This window comes from Rhagoletis zephyria, unplaced genomic scaffold (genome assembly GCF_001687245.7).
Source record: "Rhagoletis zephyria isolate East Lansing unplaced genomic scaffold, Rhagoletis_zephyria_1.1 Rzeph_scaffold_00111, whole genome shotgun sequence".
NCBI lineage: Eukaryota > Metazoa > Arthropoda > Insecta > Diptera > Tephritidae > Rhagoletis > Rhagoletis zephyria.
Genome location: NW_016157195.1, coordinates 91,961 through 116,136, shown reverse-complemented (window position 1 = coordinate 116,136; position 24,176 = coordinate 91,961). Strand labels below are relative to the sequence as shown.

At 36.4% G+C, this 24,176-nt stretch overlaps 1 protein-coding gene across 1 annotated transcript in view; it reads right to left on the bottom strand.

Moving 5' to 3' along the window:
• Nucleotides 1-21,504, bottom strand: part of salr (spalt-related) — an 80,413-nt gene extending 58,909 nt beyond the window's left edge. Inside the window, exons 1-2 of the mRNA XM_017634076.1 lie at nucleotides 21,483-21,504; nucleotides 1,889-1,896 (exon numbers count right to left, since the gene is read on the bottom strand). The gene's annotated coding sequence lies outside the window, so the exon portion shown is untranslated. The remainder of the gene's footprint in view (nucleotides 1-1,888; nucleotides 1,897-21,482) is intronic.
• Nucleotides 21,505-24,176: the final 2,672 nt, after the last annotated feature.

The following is a 24,176-nucleotide window of genomic DNA, read 5'->3' as shown; positions in this document are numbered from 1 at the left end:
TATTGCAGACGACCTTGCCCTGGCTGTAAGTTGAAAATTTCAACAAAGCCTGTATGACTTAATACATATAATTCTAAGAGATTTTATATTTGGGGCAAAGAGAACAGATTAGGAGTCTATCCACATAAGACCGACGTGGTACTTTTTACCAGGAAGTTCAAGGTCCCCGAGCTAAAAACACCTGTGTTAGCAAGCAAGATGCCTAATTTAAGTGAATCAGCAATGTACCTGGGTTTACTCCTCTCGAATAAGAAGCTGACTTGGACGAAGAATACTCAGGAAGGGGTGCGCAAGGCTATAGCAGCGATATACAGCTGCTGACAGACTATTGGCCAAAAGCGGGGTATATCCCGTACGCTGGGTATGCACTGTAGAAGTCAGATCCATACTTCTATATGGCGTAGTCGCGTGGTGGCCAATACTATAGAAAAAGACGGTCGTTCTCAAGCCGCAGAAGCTACAAAGAACGGCGCTGGTGGTGCCTTGCGGACAACACCCACAGAGGCCATGAATGTCATCCTAAATATCCTACCAGTAGATCTAATAGCCAGGCAATGCTGCCCTAAGACTGTAATAACTAAAAAGCTGGAAAGCACCATTCTAAGTAACCAAAACGACGCTACTTTCAGTAAAACATATCACACAGCGATACCACGTAGGGAATCATGGTCAAAAGGAGTCCCGGGGCATAAAAATTTGATTCGGTTCTACACCGATGAATGCAAGCTTCATAGCAGGGTAGGTGGAGGATTCAGTGAAGCGGCGTTTAGGATACTATAAATTCGGATACGATAGCGAACTACCGCTAACTCCTAAATGAGATGGCAGAGCAGTTCGTCTTAGACCTGGTATGGGTACTGGGACATTGTAACATACCAGGAAAAGAGAAAGCAGCACACGAGCTAGCAAAGAAGGAGTACTTCCGCATCACCTTCACCGGCCTGGAAGAGGTTAGATATGTCGCTAGCTTGCTGCAAGCTCACAATTATGGAATTTTACCCAAAAGAAGCACGTACACGGTGTTAAAATACTCAAGTACATGCAACACAGCCAAACTTATGTGGTAATGAGCTATATAAAAAAAAAAAAAATAAGGAACATTAGATAATTAGACAAAAGAAAAGTAGTTAAAACTTTTAGAAATATTGAGGTGCTATCGTTTTGTCGCATGTTGCACTATATGGCCTGATTGGCTGCAAGTTTAGTTGCCACAAGCTTTGTGTTTTCCTTTTTCAGTTGTATGTATGTAGTATGTTTTTTAAGTTTCTAAATATTTTTGTTTTGCTGTTTACTTTTATTGCTGCGCCTTCTCGCACCGTCTCCTCTTTTACTCATATTACCTATCATTGTTGTTGGTTGTACTGTATGTATGTATGTGCAAATGTACGTTTGTTTTAGTTAGTTTCTTCCCATTTCACGTTGATTGTATTCTAATAAATTCAGCAGCAATGACTCATTTAAAATGATTACAGCTATTGTGGGCTATTTTAGGCCACCCCAACCACGGCAACTTTGCAACGAAGTCTTATGATTGAAGAGTTTATGAAAGCATTTTTTCAAAATCGCAAAGCATTCTATTGCATTTGCAAAAGTAGCAAGTGAATAAGAAATTTTTGGAATGCATTGAACTTTGTGGTGGTAAAACAATAAATTATAGTACGGCCAAAACTGCTTGTTTGTGGAGAAACTTGATTTGCAGATATCTAATATATCTCGACGATGTCCAGGCTAGTTTAGCATACTCTCATTATTCTACGTTCTCTTGTCATCAACTCGGGAATTAACTGCAGTTGGTTCGGATTAAGTCCGAGTTAATCCGGAACAACGCTGTCGTCTGTTTAAGCTTTAAGACTTAACTGAATCTACTACAGTTAACTCCCGAATAAACGAGTTGATCTGGCAAGTTGAAAGCAAGGATGCATTGTGAAGTTAATTTTGTATTCTTATTTTCTAATTACATTGTGGTTTTTATAGAAAAAAATCTATTTATAACGCTGAAACTGTAGCAAGCATTTAGGCGCTAGGTGGTAACATTGAGCTGTCATTTGTTTACAACAACAATGTTTTTTTATTGTGCTCAAAATGCTTATCAGGGAAGCCAACACGTGGGGAATTTCCCGATTTGTGGGGAATTAAAAAAAGGGGAAGCGGGGGATGAACTTATTTTTGTGAGGAATTAGGTGTAAAAAAAATTTCTTTTTACTTCACGAATTTCATAATTATTTAAAGAAATGTAAGTTGAAATGTCTCACCCGTCACCCTGGAATGAGCCGTATGCAGTTTTGTAGTTCGCTCAATTTTAGTATAATAAATTAAAACAAAAATTTTTAGGTACTTGAAACTTGCACTTCTTTATGCTAGAATTGAGTGGGCTACAAAACTGCATTCTCAAAATTTTTCCGGAAAATCTAATTAAAAAGCTCGAAATTTTTACGAAAATTTGTTGATTTTTTTTTTAAATATTGCCCAAAGTTTGAAACTTGGATTTAAACGGTTTTTGTTAAAGAATGCACTATATTTTTAAAAGAATAACTCAAATTAAAAAACAAAACAAAAAAAATAAAAAATTGGGAAAACTTGTCAAAATTTGGTGCGACTAAATTTTTTTCGACCGCTGTATGTACATATGTAAATATTATATGTACATTTTTTATTCTTTATTTGTTAACAAACTAAATAAAAGTTTGGTTTTATTTATGAATACATGGATTAATTATACGTATTTAAAAATAAAATAAATAGTAATACGAGATATACAGGAGTTATCTACGGTTGGGCAATTTTACGGAATTTCGGACAAAATCGGGGAATTTCATCGTCGAAATCGAGGAGATCTCTGAAATGAGTTAGCTACCCTGGTGCTTTATCCTTCACACAGTCATCATTGTAATCTAAATACGCTGCTCCAAATTAGGATACCAAAGCAAAGAGGAAAACGTTTACAACGATATTGCATCAGCTTCTTATTTCCGGAAGATTATACACGACGTAATAAATATAAAAACAAAAGTAATTCATATAGATAATAATAGCTACATTTCTTGATATTCTTTGTTCAAATTATTTGACGGCAATTGCGTTTGTTAAAATTTGCAGCTGTAAAAAACGATATATGTATTTGTTGCAACAAGAATTTTCAGGGCGAACTTAGCACGGTGCGCAGGCAACTGGCTGAGTCAGCTGGGGTCTTTGGATCGAATCCCACTGAAAGAAGTCTGATGAGGAAGTGTGCTGATTTCCCAAATAGCTATCACTTCTACCATTTTTTTCCAAAATTATTGTTGCTTTTCCACAATAGTTTTTCATTAAAACCGGCCTCAAGCTCAATAAGAATTGTTGAATAAAATTGTTATGAGGCCATAAAATAACAAAAACAAATAACTTATCATTTAAATTAAATTAAAATTTTCAAACATGTGGCAACCTTCCACAAAAATATTTTCAGCTATAAGCCTTCTTTAACCTCTTTTCGTTGACAGCCATATTGCAACATTTTATTTATCTTAACAATTTACTTAAACTGCGATTTTCAAACAAGTGGCAGCTCTCTAATTTTTTTTTCTTCTATATTTTCAGTTAGACTCCTTGAAAATTCACATCAATTTTTAATTTACTATAAGAGTCTCTTTTAGTAATGTCTCCGCCGCCCCAAGTTATTGCCGGATAAAAATTGCGCGCCTAAGGGATATGCCACGCCCTCATGTATAAACACATTTGAATATACACGCATTTACCATAGATCTTCACGTCGCGTCTGTCCATCGGTTTAGGCTGTCACCTTGCACATACGTATATACATTCTTTCACAAATACATATATAGTAGATATCTATCCTTCCCCCAGTCTATAAGAATTTTAGGAATATCTCGGCCACAGCGCCACCTATCGTGTGATTTTTTAATCCAAATATTTATTTTCTATTGGCTAACATGTGTTCTAATTATGAGCCAAATCGGCAAGTAATTGTAGTTTTTAGGAGCATCCCGACCGCAGCGCCACTAAATGGGACTACAGCGGCCAAAAGTAGTAAAAACGAATTCGCGAATTCTGAAAAAGTAATTACACATATGCGTAGCAAAATATCCAGCTAACCCAAACCAAAAAGAATTTTTTAATAAAAATGCATATTTGCAGTCATGACTCGAGCTTAAAGGAGGAACAATGCGAAAAAATAAATTTGTAGGAAAAAATATTGATTTTGTCGCAAATATTTTGGAATTCATTTTTCTAATCTGATTGATGAGCAGTTTTCGAATATATCTCTGGTCAAGCATCGCTTTAAATTTTTATAAAAGGTGTAGCTATTAGTGACTCGCCAATCTATTAATCACATTCAACAATCAGCCAAAAATGGACGCTTCTCTGGACGAGATCCGTTTTCGATGGCAAGAGTCCTGCTTGCCTTAGCTCAGGTTTTGTTTTATAAAATGTAGGTAAAATTGGAAGTTTGAGTGTAAATATCTACATATCGTGCACATAATATAGTATGCAGGTATTTGTAAATGTGTTCGTTTTGTCACTTTTAAAATGAAGAAATATGAGCTTCTTTAGAAATAAAATAAATCTGCCTCTTCGTTTTCTCCAAAATTCATAAAATTTAGTACTTGAAGCCAAAAAAGTTGTGTGGCAGGTGGGCGCCGTAATAAGAAATCCTTTGTTATCTTCCAGGTTGGAAAAATTTGGCTTCAACGAGCAGGGCACACAGAGAATTTCATCAAAAAGAGCTATTTTTTTTTTTTTAATTTGCGCTCGTTTGTCTAGAATTACTAGACAATAATGTAAACCGATTTTGATGATCTTTCAGATGTTTTTCTCGTCAAAACCAGCATATGCTCTGAATTTCATTAAAATCGGATAACATTTACTATTTCCGCCTACAAGAGCTGTGGGCGTGGTAGCCCATTGAATTTTACTATTTTCCACATTTCTTCATTCCTAAATGCCGAATAGCGCATATGGGCATTCCCATGGAGGCGCACGTGACAGTCGTACGATTTCAATGTGATACAAAAAAGGAATACCATTCGTTTTATTTAACTTTTTTGGGCCATTGTATAGCACATAATTAGCTCTATATTTAACCGAAAAATGAAATCAATCGAACTGCTTGGTCCTGAAATATAAAAATTTAAAGGGAGGGTCGTTACTTGACAAAAAATGGAAGTTGATTTTTTCTTTTCTTACAAAATCACAAAACTCTGCGAATTGTGGATGGCTATTTTCATGAAACTTATTTTAATATGATTTGGAGCAATTCTAGTTGTTTTTAGAGTTTTTTGAATTAATGCAAATTGTTTCAATTCTCTTTTACAACCCCAAGTGTGAAACGTGACGTGACGTGGCGTCACGTGACATAAATTTCCATCGTTATATTTTTGTTAATATTGCTTTTAAATGAATTTTCAACGCAAATAAAACATGTATTTTATGTAGAATATACTTTATATTTTGACTTCAGCGCCAATTCAGGGTCAATTTATTAGAAATCTATGATTTATTATGTTTCAACCACATACGCCAAATTCGAACCAAATCGGACCATAAATACGGTTTTTCGAAATATCTCGACCTTGGCACCACCTAGGAAGACCATTTTATGCAAACATGATTCTACTTACATAGCCAGTATATATTTTAAAAAGCAGACAAATCGGCCCGTAAATACGTTAGATATAAAACTTTTATTTTTTTTGTCGTGGTGGACCTTCCGCTGGAAACACCCATATACGAAATTTCAGTACGGTTACTATTTTTGGCCGCAGCTTTTATGGGGACGTCCCACTGTGCGCCACCTAGCTAATAAATGTTTGATCACAATATTTCTTTTCCAGGTGCTGGCATATGTATGTATGTTCCAAATATGAAACAAATCGGCCCACTTAACAACAAAAAAAGTTGTGCTTTTCCTTTAGCGAAAAATATTCCACACAGTAATTTCAAAGAAGTCCGTTTTACAAAGTTGAAATCGGTGCAGCCATCTGGTTAGGCAACGCGGTCATACGGCAGGCATTTCATTTACAAATACATCTATAGATTTAGACCACTAATAGTTACCAAGAAAATATATATAAATCAAATTGTTAGAATGTATCCTTTTGAAATTATATTATCTGAATTAAGAGTCACGTTTGCGAACACTGAAACTTACTTTACAGAGCATTTAAAAACTGCAGTGAAAGTTTCATTACAAATGTGATTTCGGTGTTTTTTTCATATTTTTTAAATATTGATGAATATCTCGCAGATATGTGCCAGGTATACATATTTGTTTATTCAGCTCACCAATGGCACCGATTTCACACAAAATTTGTTTTTTGACCATTTTTTAAACCTTTGTCATCATTTTTGAGTTGAATTTTTATGGATCCATTTATTTAAGTACTTGTGTACGATTTTAATTATCTTTTAAATTTTGAGTGCTTACGATTTCTGTCATTTTTCATTACGAAATAAATTTTCTTTCACTTTTTGGAAATTATTTTTCGCGTACACACAACTAGCAATTTCCTAAATTTCGGGAGACTTTTTCCTGATTTTTGCAGCGGCGTTTTTTTTTTGATTATTTACAAAGTGTATGTATGTATGTAATTACATATGTACATGTGCATACATACATACTAATGTAGCACATTTATTAAACCTTACTTTGCCATACACATGAATAGAAATGAACAACCGCATTCGTGCCAACCAAATATTTAAAATTTTTCTTTTTTTTAAATTACTTATTTAGATATTCACTTTAATCTAAAACTAACCACACCAAACTATTTTTTCTCCATTAAATTACGAATTTTTTCCAACTCTTTTCTGTCAACTCATTCGTCGACGCAGCACCGTGAAAAATACGCCATTTTCCAAATACGTTTTTTTACCATCCAGTTAACTGTATCAACTATATTAAAATTTGCGCTATCATTGCCACGCTTTTTACCACCGCGGCGAACATGCCGTGCCGTTGCGTCGGCGTTTATTGCGTTTTTATTTCGCGTCGCTTATGTCCTGCCTGTGTGACGCGTCGCGCACAGGTCCTTAACTGTGTTGTAGAGCGTATTGGAATTTTTTTAGTGCCTCTTAAAAAAGCAAATACGCAACTAGGGTACAGTGGTTGGGCTGCCAGTTAACAATGCCCGAAAATCTATTCCAATCGCCCAAAAAACCAAAAAATTCGTTTCGGTACGTTGTCGACGTGTATGCTACTATACGCCAATACGCTTCTTTCTCTTAGAAATCAGGATATCCTGGCGCAACGAAACGAACGCCAAGATGCGAACTAGAGCATACCGCATATAAAACGGAGCGCAACATCAATAGCGGCAGCAAACGGTACAGCAGCAGCAGCAGCAGCAGCAGCAGCTGCAGCTGGTTTGCTGGCTGGTGGCTTTCAAGTTAGCGGCGGCGGGCTATCGACATACATACATACATACATACATAGATATGAACAGTGCTGCCACTGTGCGCACAACATTGCGTGCAAATAAGCGCAAAACTACGCACGGCGGCGCGCTCCTCGTTGGCCTGCCTGCCTGCGCTCAAAATGGCTTGTGGTTCTCGGAAAGTGTGTATAGCGGCAGGAGAGCGCAAAATTGGAGCCAAGCAGCCAGTAAACTTAATAAAATAAAATATGACTCGACATGTTGTTGTTATTTGTTTGTAACGGCTAACTTTGACTGCAGAGTTGAGCGCCAAGCAGCTGCATTTGCAGAGCTTCCATTTCAGCACAACCACCACTAGCAGTAGCCATGAGCGCCACTTGCCACTTGGAGCGCTTGGCAGCGCGCACAAAGAGTCACCAATACACCAATGCAACGCGCGCGCGCACTTACCAACACACACACACAAACTTTTCTGCACTCACGCACACTTTGACGCGACGATATAATGACTTTGATTCCGACTCCGCGTCCGACTGACTCCACGTCCGTCTATGTATGCGCCGCGCTGAGATGCTTTGCGAGAGCCCGTCACCGTTCAAATACTTCGTTGGCGGAATAAATGCATAACCGGGACCTTGTAAAAAATTCGCATTTTGAATGGACCTGCTCTGCTAAGGAGCTACTTGCATGAAACCGTCCGAACGTGGCTGGCAACGGCGGCGACGACGACGACGACGACGACAACGGCAACGACCACGACGACGATAGCGATGACACCACTCGTGCAGGCTTTTTAGCGCACGCTGTTGGCGGCGACATAAGATGACGACGACTGTGGCTGGCTGCTACTTGTGCCACATGTGCAACACCAGTTCCAAAGCGGCGTCTTATCGCGGAGAGCCACGCAATTTGAAGAAATTCATTTACTTTGTGGGCAAAAGGAAGAAGCGCAAAAGAGCAATAGCAGCTAGCAGCTAGCAGCTGGCAGTTGCATTTGCATTTACCAACTGACCGTTCGAATAGTCAGTGAATCAGCATTGGTTGTACAGAAATAACAGTGTCCAAAACTTAAAGCTGAAAGACGTCTAACAGAGTTGGTTAAAACGAGATGTTATCAATGGGGGCGGATGTACATACATATATATGTATGTATGTATGATATGAAGCAGGTGGTCACTTTGAATTTAATACCTCGATTTTTTTTGCCATGAAATATTTTCGTTGCAAACAAAGTATTTTTTTTTTTTTAAATAGGCGGAAAAGTGTTGCTAAAGTCGGTGTTATACCTATATAATAGCATGGTTTAAAAAAAAAAAAATTATTTCTTGTTTAAATTTAATTGTAAAGTACTCAACAATTCTACATTTTGATAAAGCTACACCTAATTGACTATTATAGGAGTTATTACAAAATACGAAAAAAATTCCAGCTTACTTTTATATGGAAAAAAAATCTGATTTATTTCTTCCGTCACGGGTGGAACAAAAAAAAGAACCTGCTTTTAGAAGCAGATATATTTTACGGAAACTCTGCGAATTTATTTCACTTTTCTGTGTGAATTTGATATCTTATAATAAAACAAAGAACCAAGAACACAAAGAAAGCAAAAACTACAAAAAAAGATGGCTTTATTATACAAAAAATCCGAAATTCCTCTGTCACGGGTGGGACAACGGGACAAAGGAGCTTTTAGTGTGGTCCGTATATGGTTCGTAAAGTCGGACAGATTTCGTAAAAAATATATATATTCTGGCGAAATCCACAATAGAGTCTAAATTTTTGAAGTTTGGTTTTGATATAGTCACGCCCATTTCTAGAATATTCTTGGATTGAAAAAGTTGTGGAACAAATGTTGTTAACGAAGCGCTATTCTGCCGATATCTGCAATAAAATCTGCGTTTTTCTAACTTAAGTCCTGCAATTGCCACGCCCATTTCTAGGGGTTTGTAGCCTGAATAAAAATTCTTGCCATACAAATATTATATCTGGATAGGTATTCTGTCGGAATCCGCCATAAAATTTTACTTTTTGCGAAAACCCAATGTTTAACACCTAGCGTTAGCTGCTGAGGCCATCAACTCTATGCCGTTTGTACCTTTTGGATAATTTGTTAAGGAATAATACATTTTAGGTCTACTTATGAAACTCTTGTGGCAAGAATATATAAAATCTTCCGCGGAGAGATTAAGAAACTCCACACGGCCTAAACCAATATTCGGAAATTTCAGGTAGGGAATAGATTTGGATAGGTCGTAGTCCCTTGACACAATTATCCCATTGTATTTCTCCGATCTTCTGGAGATCGTCACATGGACTGGGCGATAAATTCGTTCAAATCATTAAAGTCGCCGCGGACCGATGGCATTATACCTGCGCAGCTGCAAAGGACTCTGAAGGTGTCGTGTTATTGGTTGGATCCTATTTATGTGAATTGCGTGAGGACCGGGTACATCCCCAAGGCTTGGAGGGCAGTCAGTGTTGAGCTCATCCCCAAGGCCGGAAAAGGCGCACACATGTTTCCCATAGGTATTTTAGGCTCATCAGTCTCTCTTCGTTTTTGCTAAAAACGCTAGAGAGACTGATAGACCTGTCTGTACATAAGAAACGCGATTCCTCGTGCCTGTCTTTCAAGAGTTCAATATGCTTATTGCAAGGAAAGTTCGGTGAATACCGCGCTGCTCACATTGGTAAAGTGGTCAGAGGAACCCTTCACGCATAAAGGTTATGCAGTAGAGGACTTCTTCGATATCGAGGGGGCCTTCAAAAATGTCACTCCAGATGCAATAGTCAAGTATATTCATAATCTGGGGGTTGAAACCAACCTAATAAGGCTTATCTATAGCTGACATAACTGTCGCGGCGGAGAGGGGGTGCGCGCCTGCACTCATTGCAGAGTCATTAGGAGCACTCTCCAAGGCGGTTGTAAATGACCTTTTAGATAAACTGGAAAAAGTGGGCTCTGTCTGGTAATCGCCTATGTAGATGATGTGGAACTTTTGTTAAGAGCAATTTCTAGACATCATTTTTGATCTGGCTCAAGGTTACCTGAACCTGGTAACTAGGTGGGCGATCAACGGCTGCTGTCGTGGAAGCCTAACATTGAGGAAAGGGTAAGAAAGGTGTCGGTAGCCGTGTACTGTTGTAGGGGTGCTAGCGGCGAAAGGTTAGGTCTCTCACCCAAATGATGTAGTTAATTAGCTCTCGGAAACCAGATTTAAGCGTTTATTGTTTCAAGGAGCCCTTGTCTGGTGGAACTCACTAGAGAAGGCTTCAATTATAAAACAGGAATCAGCGGAGCATTAGGAACCACACCTACACTGGCGCTTGAGATTTCTTTGAGCTTTGAAATAGTTAACAAAATGGTTAGGATTGATTCTTCAAAAATTACACTGTGCATTTATAAACAATATATACTATAATAAAATAAAATTCAGTGAAAGTTCTCGTAGACGGACGCTCAAATAAGCGGGCATCTCCTATAAGCGGACACACTCTTGTGAAAGAACAATTTTTGGTTTTTCTTCCATACAAAATGCTCTCCCATACACTGACTTTCCGACAAACAGGCGCAGACACGCAAAAATGTCCAGTTATGAAAAAAAAATCTCCCATAAGAGAACGCGAAGCTCTAACAAGCGGTCAATTTATTTTTTTTTCAGTCAAATGTTGCGCTTGTGCTTCTACATATGTATCTGTACACAAGAACATAGTCCATATTCAAAGATATTTACTGTTCTAGAAAAAGGTTTGCCTTTTCGTTGCCCTCTTCCGGCTGCTGGAGCGAAGCAGGCAATGAGATTTGTCGGTAGGAAATAAAACGCCATTAATTTGAATCTATTTTAAATTCAACCTGTTTCTGTCTGTTGAAGAATAAATATTGTTTTAATTTAGAAACCCGCAATTTAAATTTTTTAAGTTCGAATTTTTATTTTATTACGAATATCCCATAAGCGGACATCTCTCATAGGCGGACAAAAAGTAGGTGACCAGCGATGGAGCTTTCACTTTATCTATCATTCCTGGGCATACAAAATTTTTGATTCTTACTTCCGCCTCAAAATCGAGCTCACGATCCGCCACTGACGTAAACCGAGAGAGTTGGTCAGGATTGTCGATGAAATTAGATGCTTTTAAACCTTAGTCTTAGAAAAGCCGGATAGCTGAGAATAAAATGCTGTGATAATTCATCATCGTCATCCTACAAAAAAGTTACAGTAACACGGCTCCGTAGCACCCCGGCTCCAATTCGGATTTGACACTGTGGATGAGCTTAAGCGAAACGCCACTGATGAAGGGGTAGGGTGGCTATTAGAAAATTTATCTGGACATATTTTATGAGAACAAAATTTGTGTTTAAAAAACAGATACATTTAAAAAAAAAAATACTTGAGAAAACGGCGCTTAAAGAAATAAATGAAGAAGAATATAATTTGCAGGATATTGCAAACTTGAAAGTAAATTTCATTAACATTTTCTGTTTAAACAGAAATACGAACTGTAATAATTCTATAACATTCGAAGTTAATAACAGCACTACCCCATCTGAGCCATGCAAATGAACTTACAGAGCTGAAATGTTAAAACGACATTGAGCCTGGAGAAATTCAAATTAGCAGAATTTGCTAAAAACTGTTGCGCTGCCTTAACAGCCGTATAAAACTGTTACACACGCAATGTTAAGCTCTAGTCAACGCCAAAACTTCCATAACAGTAAAGCTAACAGCAAACAGTATGACAGATGCTACATACACTATAGCTAGGCTGCTCACACTTGCGCCATTACTACGCTTACCAAAATGGTCAGGGTTGGAAGTGATTATAACTTACCGGCGGCATTTAATAACTTTGACGTTAATAAATTGCAACAAAAAGCCCAATGATAATACAATTGTGTTAGTGTACGTGCATATTAGCTGCTCTGCAACTGGTAGTGGTGGTGTGCGTAGAACACCCGCGTTTTTACACTACACGCTGGCGATATTGCGCTTGTGTTGCTTTGAGTGACTTTTGATTGCTGCGCGGCGCTGCTGCTTTGCGCTGCGTCGGCGCAGAGAGTGAGTGCACGACGGAGAGCTATTTATTGCTCACGTTTGGCTGTAGTGGTTTTAAGAGTGGCGTGGTATTTTCGGAGAGGTAGTGTAATAAAATAAAATAAAATAAAAAATATTGCTACAATAATAACAACACCAACAACAATAACATATGTATGTACATAAATAATCACAAAAAGGAGAAGAGCTAAAGCGGCCAGCAACAACTACACACTAGCAACAGCAGCAGCAGCAGCAAATTATGACAACGTTAGGCGGAGCGAAAAAATTTTCTTCTCAATCAAATTATTCTGAGTTGGTTGGATTTTTTTTTTCGTTGCTTCGCTTGGGCTTGTTGCCTGTGGGTTTGTGCAGCTGTGTGTGCGGGATTTTTTTCTTCATTTTTAATTTCTTTATGTTATATGTACATATTTCCTTTTTAATATCTACTACATAGGTACATTATGCGTTGTAGCGACGGCAAATCGCATGCTTGGTGTGCGCGTGTAGAGGAAGGCTCAATATTTTTTTAGAACGAATCAAATGCGCGACGGCAGTTGGTTGCGCTCCTCACCCACTGTTGTCTCTGGTTTGGTTTATTCTTGGGTGTTGAGTAGAGTAGTTGGTTGGTGCTGGTTGTTGGGCAACGAAAGCTGTTGCTGTTTTCTTTTTTTGCCACCATAATCAGTAATATTCTCACGGTTTTACTGCAGAAATTTATACTTAATGGAAATGCTACATTTTTAAGTAGAAAATTTTGGCAGGTTTTCTTCATACGGAAGTTACCGGTTTACGTACCTACGAATAAATCAATACGATTAAATCATCTCTCCCCCTGCCATATTTAAGCCAGTTTCGTATTTTATGTACATACATACAATTCCTCATATGTAGTTACATAACTTGTACCTAGATATTTTGCCAATCAATGTTGATTTTTCACTGTAAGTTTTGCCGACGGCTGAAGCGATTTGTATTTATTTTGAAAAAATCGCACCGCGTGATGAAATTCTAATAAATAAATTAAACGAAGTTATCGTTAGCTTTAGAACGACATAGGTAAATATGTATCACTGATAGAATTGGCGGATTCAGGCAGGGAAAAAAGGACATCAAAAAAAAAATAAAAATTAAAAAATTTATTAAAAGAAAAAGAAAGTCACTTTGGAGTAGAGGTTTACGCCGACAGGCTTTGCGGCGGCGGCGTGGTCAACTTCAAAAATAATCGGCGGCGGCGGCGAGGCCGGCGCGTCTGTAAAGGCCGGCGCTACTGCCCATAAGAGCCATGAGGCTACTAATCTTATCATGTCATCTCGTCAGCGTTAGGCATTCGCCTTGTCAATTCAGATTATAATTCTACTTATTTCCTTATTAAACTAGTTTTAAATTTAAATATTGTTACTTCCTACTTGTATTAAAATTTTGAGTGCCTGGCGCTGATGGATAGGCGAACCGAAGAGGGTCTAACGCAAAGAAAGTTACTTGTGCAAATTGGGGCAACACAACATCTCAAGTGACAGTTAATGCATGGTCGGGCATACCACCGGGCACGCATTGTGGACCACTGTTGTTTATTCTATTTATAAACGACTTGCCTAACTGTTTTAATTTTGCAAACTGCCTGATGTTTGCAGATGATGTTAAACTTTTTTCAGTTGTGCGTGATCTCTCAGATTGTAATCGTCTTTAGCTCGATCTAGATGAATTTCAGCAGTGGTGTACATTAAACTGTTTGAACCTAAATATAGGTAGATGTTGCGTAGTTACGTTCTCGAGGCAGTCTAGTAGTGATATCTATACCTTTTGACTGTAAATTAGATGGTTGCGTTATAAAGCGGAGCACTGAAATAAAAGATTTGGGTATTATTTTTGACTCCAAACTCGCGTTTACAAAACACGTTGACTATATTGTATCTAAATCGTTCTCAATGATAGGCTTTATTAGGCGAAATACTCTAGAGTTCAGAGATCCAGTAACTTTAAAATCCTTTAGTAAGAAGCCGTCTGGAATACTGTTCTATAATATGGAGTCCATATTATGAAGTGGACTCGATCAAAATAGAAAGAGTTCAAAAGATTTTCACCAAATTCGCTATTTGCAAGTTGCCCTGGCAAGGTTATGTTCCTCCCTATATTGGCAGACAGAAATTGCTGGGTCTCCAGTCTTTGAAGGAAAGAAGAGATTACTTCTTCATTACATTTATTTATAAAATAATCAATGGGCACACAAATTGCGCTTATTTAACAGATTTGCTCATATTATATAATCCCCCGCGTAATTTAAGAAACAAAAGGCTATTGGTTGATGCTCTGCATACCACGAATTATGCCAAAAATGAACCAATTGCTAGATCATTGAATTGTGCAATACATATTCTAGTGTTATCGATTTTAACTTAAGTATTGATAGATTTAAGAATAATTTGTTTACAATATTCACCTAGAGTCTTCACTAGTCTGTAAGAAACTAGTTCTGTAGACTGAAATTAAAAAATAAATAAAGAAATATACTACATACATACATGGTTCTCTATGTTCTCTATAGATCCGTATGTACTATTTAAATTTAAAGAAATAAAAAAAAAATTTAAAGCTAAGTTATTGGAGTAATTTATTTCGCTATTAATAAATTTCTGAAATAACGTTATCTACCGTTATGTTAAATTAAGGGGTTCTTAGGATTTTTTGCGGGTTATAGATTGAAAACTAGGGTGGTTTACTATTTTCCGGGGGTTTTATCCATCAACTCCCAGCAGAACAGGCCTGGTTAAAATTTCCAATAAAATTTTAAGTGAAAAATTTTCCGAGGGTAAACAAAAGTAATGAAAAATACTNTTTATCCATCAACTCCCAGCAGAACAGGCCTGGTTAAAATTTCCACTAAAATTTTAAGTGCCAAATTTTCCGAGGGTAAACAAAAGTAATGAAAAATACTACTAATTTCCATCAAGAAGGGGGAACTTTAACCCTGTGTAGAAAACATTGCGATGCGATGGAGCAAAACCTTTCTGGGGTTTGCCCACCACTTGTGAATGCTAACATAGTTTTCACACAGCCACATGGGACTTGTATACGTCTGTGGGACCCCGGAATAAAATAACTTACTTATTTAAAATCTGTTTAAAAAATATTCAACTCTTTATTAAAGAAAAAAATTCACAAGAAGATCAATTTGTTTTTGTTTAGATGCAATAAGGGCACTTCTGTTAAAACTGCTTTCTGAGATATTATCGTTAAAGTCTTTTGGTGTGTGACAACTTTCTTGTTGTTGTAGTAATCTGTAAAAAAGGAATATTGTTGAGGTATTGAAAAAAATTGTTATATATTCTGTAGTAGTAGTTCCTTCAAGCGATGCGTTTCATGAAAACTTTGTACAAAATTCCTTAGGCGCCGAACGCCGCCGCCGCCGCCGCGCCGATATTTTCGTAACTCGGCGGCGGCGCGTGAGTAATGACAAAAAACGGCGGCGGCGGCGGCGTGGCTCGGCGGCGTATACCTCTACTTTGGAGCACTAAGCCGTGAAATTTTGTCAGCAACTCACATTGTTTTCAAGTGAAATTTTGACATCTCAAAATGTTAATAAAATTTCAATCTAACTGATTTGTATAGTTCAGGCGTACATCCGGTAAAAGGTTTTGTGGGCTGTTTTAATATATCTATGTTATGTTAATTACTATATTTTTTAGGTTTCCTACACTATTTAAAGTATAGAAAATTAAGTCACTTTTCCTCAAGACAAACTTCATCTTATTTGGAGAAGCTTTTGGCTATGTCTGGATTTTTTTTTTTTGTCCATCAAGTCCAGCATATTTTTGCTCTGTTCCGCATAATAGGAAAGGACATAACGAAGCTGTTTTCCCGGCAAAAATATTCCTAGAAGTCTGGATGGTAGATATATAGAAAAGTAATTTCTCAGTTTTCCCAGGTTGGCGATTCTTCGCGCTCTTTTACAACTTGAAGTTTGTGGTGGTAGAGCAGCGTTTAAAATAATTAAAAGTAATTTAAATGTGAATATGTATACCATCTAAGGGCCTTTCTAGGGGTTTTGGGCTCCCAGTAATCTGAATTTCTAATTTATTTTTGCCAAAAATGGCTGCTGGTTACGCTATGATGCAAAAATCATAGAAGGCATATGAAGGAAAAGTGCAAATACTGTTTCTCCACAATGTTTATAAACATTGTTTCTAAATATTCTTTTTTGCGTCACAGCGCATCAAATCACACCCAGCGGTAGCTTTTGGTACCTAAAAATGAATTGCTGATTCATAATCAAGCTTCCCAAAAACCTCCAGTAAGTCATATTGATGGTATAAATATTTGAATAGATTTTCCCTATACGACCACGAATTTCAATTGAAAAAAATAAAATAAAAATCGCCAACCCGGGAAATCTAAGAAATTACTTTTCTATTTCACTCAGATATCTCGTAAACTTAGAGAATAGATTGCGTTCAAACAGACAGATAGACGGATATAGCTAAATCGACTCAGCTCGCCGTTCTGATCATTGGCACTCTGGTTTGGCGACTACTATTTGCTGGCCAAAAGTCCAGGAGTATCCAAATTGATTTGAAACTTGGAGTTTGAGGGCCTTTGTGGTCACTGATTTCGTATATGATGTCAGATTTGGATTGGAATTCAAAGTTGCCGATCCAATATGGCGACCAAATTTTATAATTTTCCCCTTTTCACCAAAAACTTTTATATGAGGGGGTTTTCGAGGTGGCGATGTCAGATTTTTAAAATTCAAAATGCTTGTCTAATGTGGGGTTAGCGGATACGGAGCAAAAAAAAAAATAGTTCAAAATAGTAGACCACATGTTTGCTAAAATTTTTCCTTAATCATAGATGCTTCAAATAAAAACTGTTTCCTTTGGATATACCTACGAACATAAGTAACACGAGAGTATATATTTGTACAAATGTTGTACAAAGTTGTACTTAAGTATTTATTTGAAAAGACACTAGCACAACAAATGTAATTTCATTTCATATTGCTAATATTTAATCTAGGTACAGGGCTGGCTTTAGAAGTAATGACGGCCCGGGGCGTAAATGGAACGAAGCGTTGATAATATGTAATGCATAATACCTCTTTTTCTTTTTATTGTACGATAGTCAATTGCAAAAATAGTAGAGATAAAAAAATTCAGTTTTTACTATAATCAAAATCTTCAGTAACAATCACGTTTTCGATAGATAAGATAGCTAAAGCGTTAAATTTTTCTTGGGGCATAGTGAGATCCTAGGTACGTTTTGATGAGCGGCGATTTCGAAAAACTTCGCTCCCTGCTGACAGGTGAATAGAAAGTGACTGTAGCAATGGAGGTTCTCTGCATTGATTTACTCATGAGATTGACCAGAGATAGGACGAAAGTTTTCTGAGATAGGTCGTTTTCGAACTGGCTGCCGAGATAGGTCGATCTTCCACTCAGCAATCGATATGAAGTTGTATTCCTCTAGTAATGGGTAGATTTATTTATCATACGATGTAGCATGATGACTCTTATGACATACACCAAAGGAGGAAAACGCTTGGAAATATACGTCGACTTAGCCACTATTGACCGATTGAGGATAGTCAAAAGAAGAAGCTGTAAATCGAAATTCTTAAATGCTTTCAGGTGCGTTTGGGCTACTAATTGACAGAGACAACTTGGTGCCAATGACTCCGCTTTCAATTCAAATATTTTTGTATCATCATAATCATTTATAATTTATTTTTTTATCCTAATGACTCTCTCAAAAAATGTTTACCCATCAGAAGCGTAAGATTTTCAAACGATTACACCAAACAGGCTGTAACAAGTGAAGGATTTGAATGCAGTAGTTATACCACCATTTTGTAAAACATAGCTATGCTCTGTTACGCTATGCTATATTGAAACCCGTATGTACCTATATATGCGAGTAATTCTATCGTTTTAGGCTGACATGCAATGACTTCTTTCCCAAAAAAAAAAATATTAAGCCAATAAAATGCTAACTCCACGCAGACATCTTGGCTGGTCCAGCGGTGAAGAATTGGAAATTTTTTTTTATATGTAAATAAGTATGCAAGTACGTAAGAGAAAAATTAAAACTGCTGCATAAATAGGAGAATATAAAATTCCAGCATACACATTACGTATTAAATGCAAATGAAGAGGAATTATTTAACGACTGCATGAAGGGGAGAAAAAAATGAATTTTCAATAGAAATCAGAATTCCCATATAATGCATACATCTTTAGAATGACGCATACATAAGTAATAGAGTAATAGCAACAAAAGTTTTTTTGTTTATAAATAAAATAGAAATATGCAAATTGTTACAAATTATTGAAATACCCGACAACTGGCGGTTGAACAGATTATGCTTACCTGATTTGCATGAGGGTGGTCCTAAAATACACAGGAAAAACAACTTTTTGAATTTATTTACTCGCAACTCCCAGAATTATAGAAAATGGAAAGTAAGGAGATCCGATTTTCTTTGTAATTTTTTTTATCGGTTAATATGTAACCGTGCCGCCGCACAATGAGTAATGAGCGGAAAAAATTATATTAGATCTTTTCGTCTCTTATATTTTTACTTATACTCCACCCTTTGGGAGATCCGGATTTACTAGATTTGCTAGCAAATATAATTTCAGTTTTGAAAACTAAGCCAATAAAGTAATGGGCCTTTTAAAGATTTTTTAGAGGTTAGGTTTGTATGGGCAAATTTATAGTTTTTTCTTTACTTATGTCCTTAGAGGTTACATACGAAAAATTTAAGCCCTACGCCTAATCCTACTAATTTTCTTCAAAAAATATATGGGACTGAACCACTGTGCGCCGCGACTTTGAAGCTTTCCATATACCTATTTATTTTATTTGAAGAAAATAAATTTTTTCGTATACATAATTGCTATAAAATCTTTACCAAAAACTATTTTTTGATCGAATAAAAATATTTTCCTTCAGAAAACTTTTGTCCATAAAATTTTTATGCAAACTAATTATCTTTTCAAAATGTGCCTGATGTGGTGACGAACACATGCAAGTAATTTTTAAGCAAAAATCATCAACGACTTAAATTCTCATACAAAAATTTAGGAGTACCGTTAATATCTTCATGATCCAATGATTGAATCGAAACCAAATTAGTATGGGACCACCCCTGAGGTAACACTTTTCAAAAAAAAAGGAGTATCTAATCGGTTGACGAGGCTCAAAACTATGCGGTAAAAATATAAAAAAAAAAAATTGAAAAATATTTATACGAATTGGTGACCTCCTCTTTTTTTGAAGTCGGTTAAAAATAATAAGTTTTATTGTATGAAAATTTCTAAAGGGAAGTATTTTTTAAGCGATCAAAAAGTATTAATTTTTAACAGTTTTATAGCAATTTTAAAAAATTTATTTTCCCGATATAAAATATATGGAGACTTCGAAGCCCCGGCAACACTAAAAATAAAAAATACGGGTCTCCATATTTTGATATTCTTCAGTTTTAGGCAGCTAAAAAATAACTTTTGGATCAGTATAATGTACAGACTTACATACATATGTATTTGCGAAAAGTATGACTGCCATATACATACATTAGGGTGGTCTAAAAACACATACGAAAAAAAATTTTAATTATTAAGCTCTCTCACCCTAGGAGTTTTCTAAATAAAAAAATATATATATTTGGAACTGCCCATGTAGTTTTCCACGTTTCTATGAGAAATGGTTTCGCATTCTTGAAAATCAATATTTTTCGATCGTAAAACTGTTTCTCTTAAGGAAACTTCCAATAACAATACCCAATTGTTTGTTTAACCATTTTTTAATCTCAATTATTTCTTTATAGGTCCCCCCAAAAAAGTACCATCCTAATGTACATGCATTCATACATGCATATGTATGTGCATTGCAGCTTGCCATCATTTTATTCCAGCCAACCGCTTTGGCATATTTAATTTTTCATGCCTTCTGCATGCAGAATACTAATTTCCTCAAACTTTTTCTATCCCAATGTATGTAGATTGAAGTGTGAAACAATTGTCATCTCCATCTGTAATAGAAATACATACATATGTATGTACATTCATATGCATGCATGCCCGCCAAACAGTATTCACAGCTTTGTGCCGCCAAGAAAAGGGTTGAAATGCCGCTTAACTGTGTCTACCAGCCGTACATATCTACATACATATAATTCATATCAGATCAACGGCGCTTTTTCGTGTTTTGGTAACCATTTTGAATTTTGAAATCATTTGCGAGATATGATTTTATGTGTAATGGCATACAAACATATACCATAATGGTACACAAATATGTATGTATGTACATAAATATGCCCATAGATTATAGTTAATGAATATATGTCGCTACTACATTTTTTTTTTTTTGATTTGATTTGATTAAAATACAACGAATGGCGTAAATAATGAATGCTGCTGCTTCTATTGTTGTATTTGTTGTTGTTATTACTATTGTTGTTTTTGTTGCTAGCGCTCCTCCTGATTGCCATTGATGGCTGCTGAACGAACGATTCAATGCTGTGTGCCCTGTATGTATGAATGGTGGCTGATGGTGTTGTCGATTTTGTTGTTGTTGCTCTCGTTGATGGAAATGATGAATATGATCTTGGCGGCGGCGGTGGTGGTGGCGGTGGTGGTGGTGGTGGTGCTGTTGATACTTTCGTAGTTTCATTTGAGCACACAAACAAACATAGATAACCCTTATTTGTTGCGCTAAGCTTGAGCCCTTCGAGCTGAGCTTACTTAGTTGATGATCAGTTAGATGAGCAGATGTCTCGCATCGGCAATGACAGACAATGTGCGTATGTCACGCGACATTTTGAATATGTTTCTATCGCAGAATTGATACGCACCAACACACAAATATCGGGCTCGTATGTTTACGTACGTGAGGGTACATATATTCATTTGCGATTCAAATTGAAAGTGAAAAATTTGTTGAGAAAAAACCAATTGGATTAATTTTAATGAAATGCAAAATGCTGCTACATATATTTGGGTAACGAATGAAGCATGTGAGTAGGACTGAGAATTTTGATTAATTTCGGTAAAAATAAAAATTGACATTAAAAGCATACATACATACATACATATGTACATGTATTTATTGTCGCTTGGATAAATGAATGTCATATATCACATTTGAAGACTTTTGGGAAATCGCGATTGAAGTTTGGCACACTTTCAGTTTCTAAACTATTTTGTTTTTATTATTTACTAGCAAATAGCCGGTGTGGTTTGGTGCGCCTTAAAAGTATTTTTGTGATACTTGATATTCGTATTGCAATATTTCATTTATTTTATCAATTTAATTTAATACAATTTCTAAAACAGGTGGCAACCCTCCTAAAAATTATTTTCTGCAGTAAACATTCGTAAACCTCTTCAGTTTGTACCCATAGTGCAATATTAAACTTATCTAATCAATTAAATTGAACTAAAATTTTCAAACAGGTGGCAAACTTCAAAAAAACTTTTCGGCTATAAGCTTTCTTCACCTCTTTCTTTTTTCGACAGCCATATTGCAATATTTACTTTGTCTTATCAATTTACTTAAACTGCAGTTTTCACACAGGTGGCAACTCTGTAATTTTTTTCTTTCTGCATTTTAAGTTAGACCTCTAGAAATAAATGAAACTGCATTCAATCCATCCATACGGACAGGCAGAGAAATTCTAAAAATTGTTGATTTATCTTCTGTTGAGCTAGGTTAGAACTTGTTGGCGAAAGAAAGTCGTTTCCGCGAATCCAGCGCAAATTTCAGCACATTTTTAATGTTACCTACAAAAATGCCGTTTTTAGCCCTTCAGATAGCTAAATTTAGCGTTATTTTTTTGTGATATTGCATTTGTCATCTTCAGGCAGTTGTTTTAACTAAACACGTTCACTCTTTAGGAGCCATAAAGTTCCTAACGTACTCTTCTTTTCGCTCTCTTTTCAACTCTCCTTTGAATGGAACTGTTGGATTGGGACCTGTACAGAAAAACCGCAAATCTAAAAACTACTCTTACTCTTTTGACGTACTCAATTCCAGCTAAACTTGGCGTAATGATGCACGGTTAAAAATTTCGGTTTTAATTTTAAACTTTTTGGACTACATATATGACCAAACTAAATTCAGTTTCAAATACAAACCTTCCAAGTTTAAAAAAAAAGAGAGCACATATGTTGGGTTTAGAATTTAAACATTTCGGTTTAAATGTTAAACCCAAACATTTTCATAATAAAGAATAAAAAAAAAAAAAACAATCTTAAATTTCATGCTCCGTCTGGTTGGGATTGAACCCGGACAGCCTTGGTAGCAACCAATTGTATCAAGCATCTTTGCACACTCAGCTACAGCCACGCATGTAAATGTGCTTTCATATGTTGAGTTTGAATCAACACCACAATTCGCTGTGCAAACATATTCTATTTCGGTTTAGATTTTAAACCAAATTTTCTATATATGAAACCTAGAAACTAGAATTAAAACATTTTGGTTTGATTTTTAAACCACGAACTTTTTGGGCTAAAATTTAAACCAGAATATATTAAAAATTGCGTAAAACTATTGACTGGTTTAAAAAGTAGACTATAAAAGTTTAAAAAAGGCAGTAGTCCCAGCGCGGTTTAAAAATTAAACCCAAATTTTTGACCGTGTGCATATGACTATCGAGATCTATGATAATGAAAATACTCTTTAATAACATTGGCGAAGGAACACATGGAAGGAAGTAAATTTTCCTTTGAAATGTCCATCTTGAAATGTCCATCTTGTTTTTACCTCAAACAGATTCATCAGTAAGAGGGAGAGTTTTACTTTACAGGTCTTAAGCATATTTATGATGAAGTTCTTTCTCCCTAAGTGCAGGCCGAGGATTAAGCAGGCAATTCGTTGAATCACGTTGAGTTAATGATAAAAAAGGCTGACTGGCGAGCACAGAAAAGTTATGTGATAAAAGGCTCTCATGTGTGTTTAAATCCAATTTTGAAGTGGTCAAAAGACTACTCTGCAGAATTGTCCGTGAAAACAGTCTTAAGTTGTTTTTTCAAATGTCCAGAGATATGTTAAAGGAAACCCCAGTGTTTCTTAGTGTAATAGCGCAGTGGACAATGCCAATTGGTATGGCCCATTTTAGAGTCAGCGGGGCACTGCCGACTACTGCTGCGGGTCCAAAATCGCAGTATCTCGCTGGAATATATTCGTACGCAACAACCTTCCCGGCTTTCGATGTAATGGCAGGCAGAAAATCGTTTATAATAGGATTCCATAACAGAACGACTTTTTGAAGAGTATCTCTCGGGTAGCCATTCTCCTTTTGGAAGCAATTCCCAATGAGTCATTGATGTTGCTTTTACACAATATATATATTGTCGAATATTGTCGATCCGGAAGGGTTGCCATCACAAACGGTTTAAATACTCCCAATCAATTCGTGCAAGACTGTTTTCGACCAAATCATATTTGTGCTAAGGATCGGAAATAAGGAGTCACCTAATCTGTACACTCAAAAGTCGCAGCATTAGCTCGAGGAGAGAGGAAGAGATACTGATAGGGCCGAAAATGTTTCAGTTTCTGTCTTTCATAAAGAAAATTCTTAGTATTATTGTGGCTAATGTTATTTAGTGCATGGATGGTACGAGCCCGTTTAGAACTTGAGCTTTAAAGATTGCAAAGTAAGTAAGTAAGTGAAAGCCCTCGCTGTCATAATAGCTGTTTGCTATATATTGTCACGTACCGTGAAGTTGACATCCATTCGATGTTCGATTCTTCAATATAGTCTTCAATG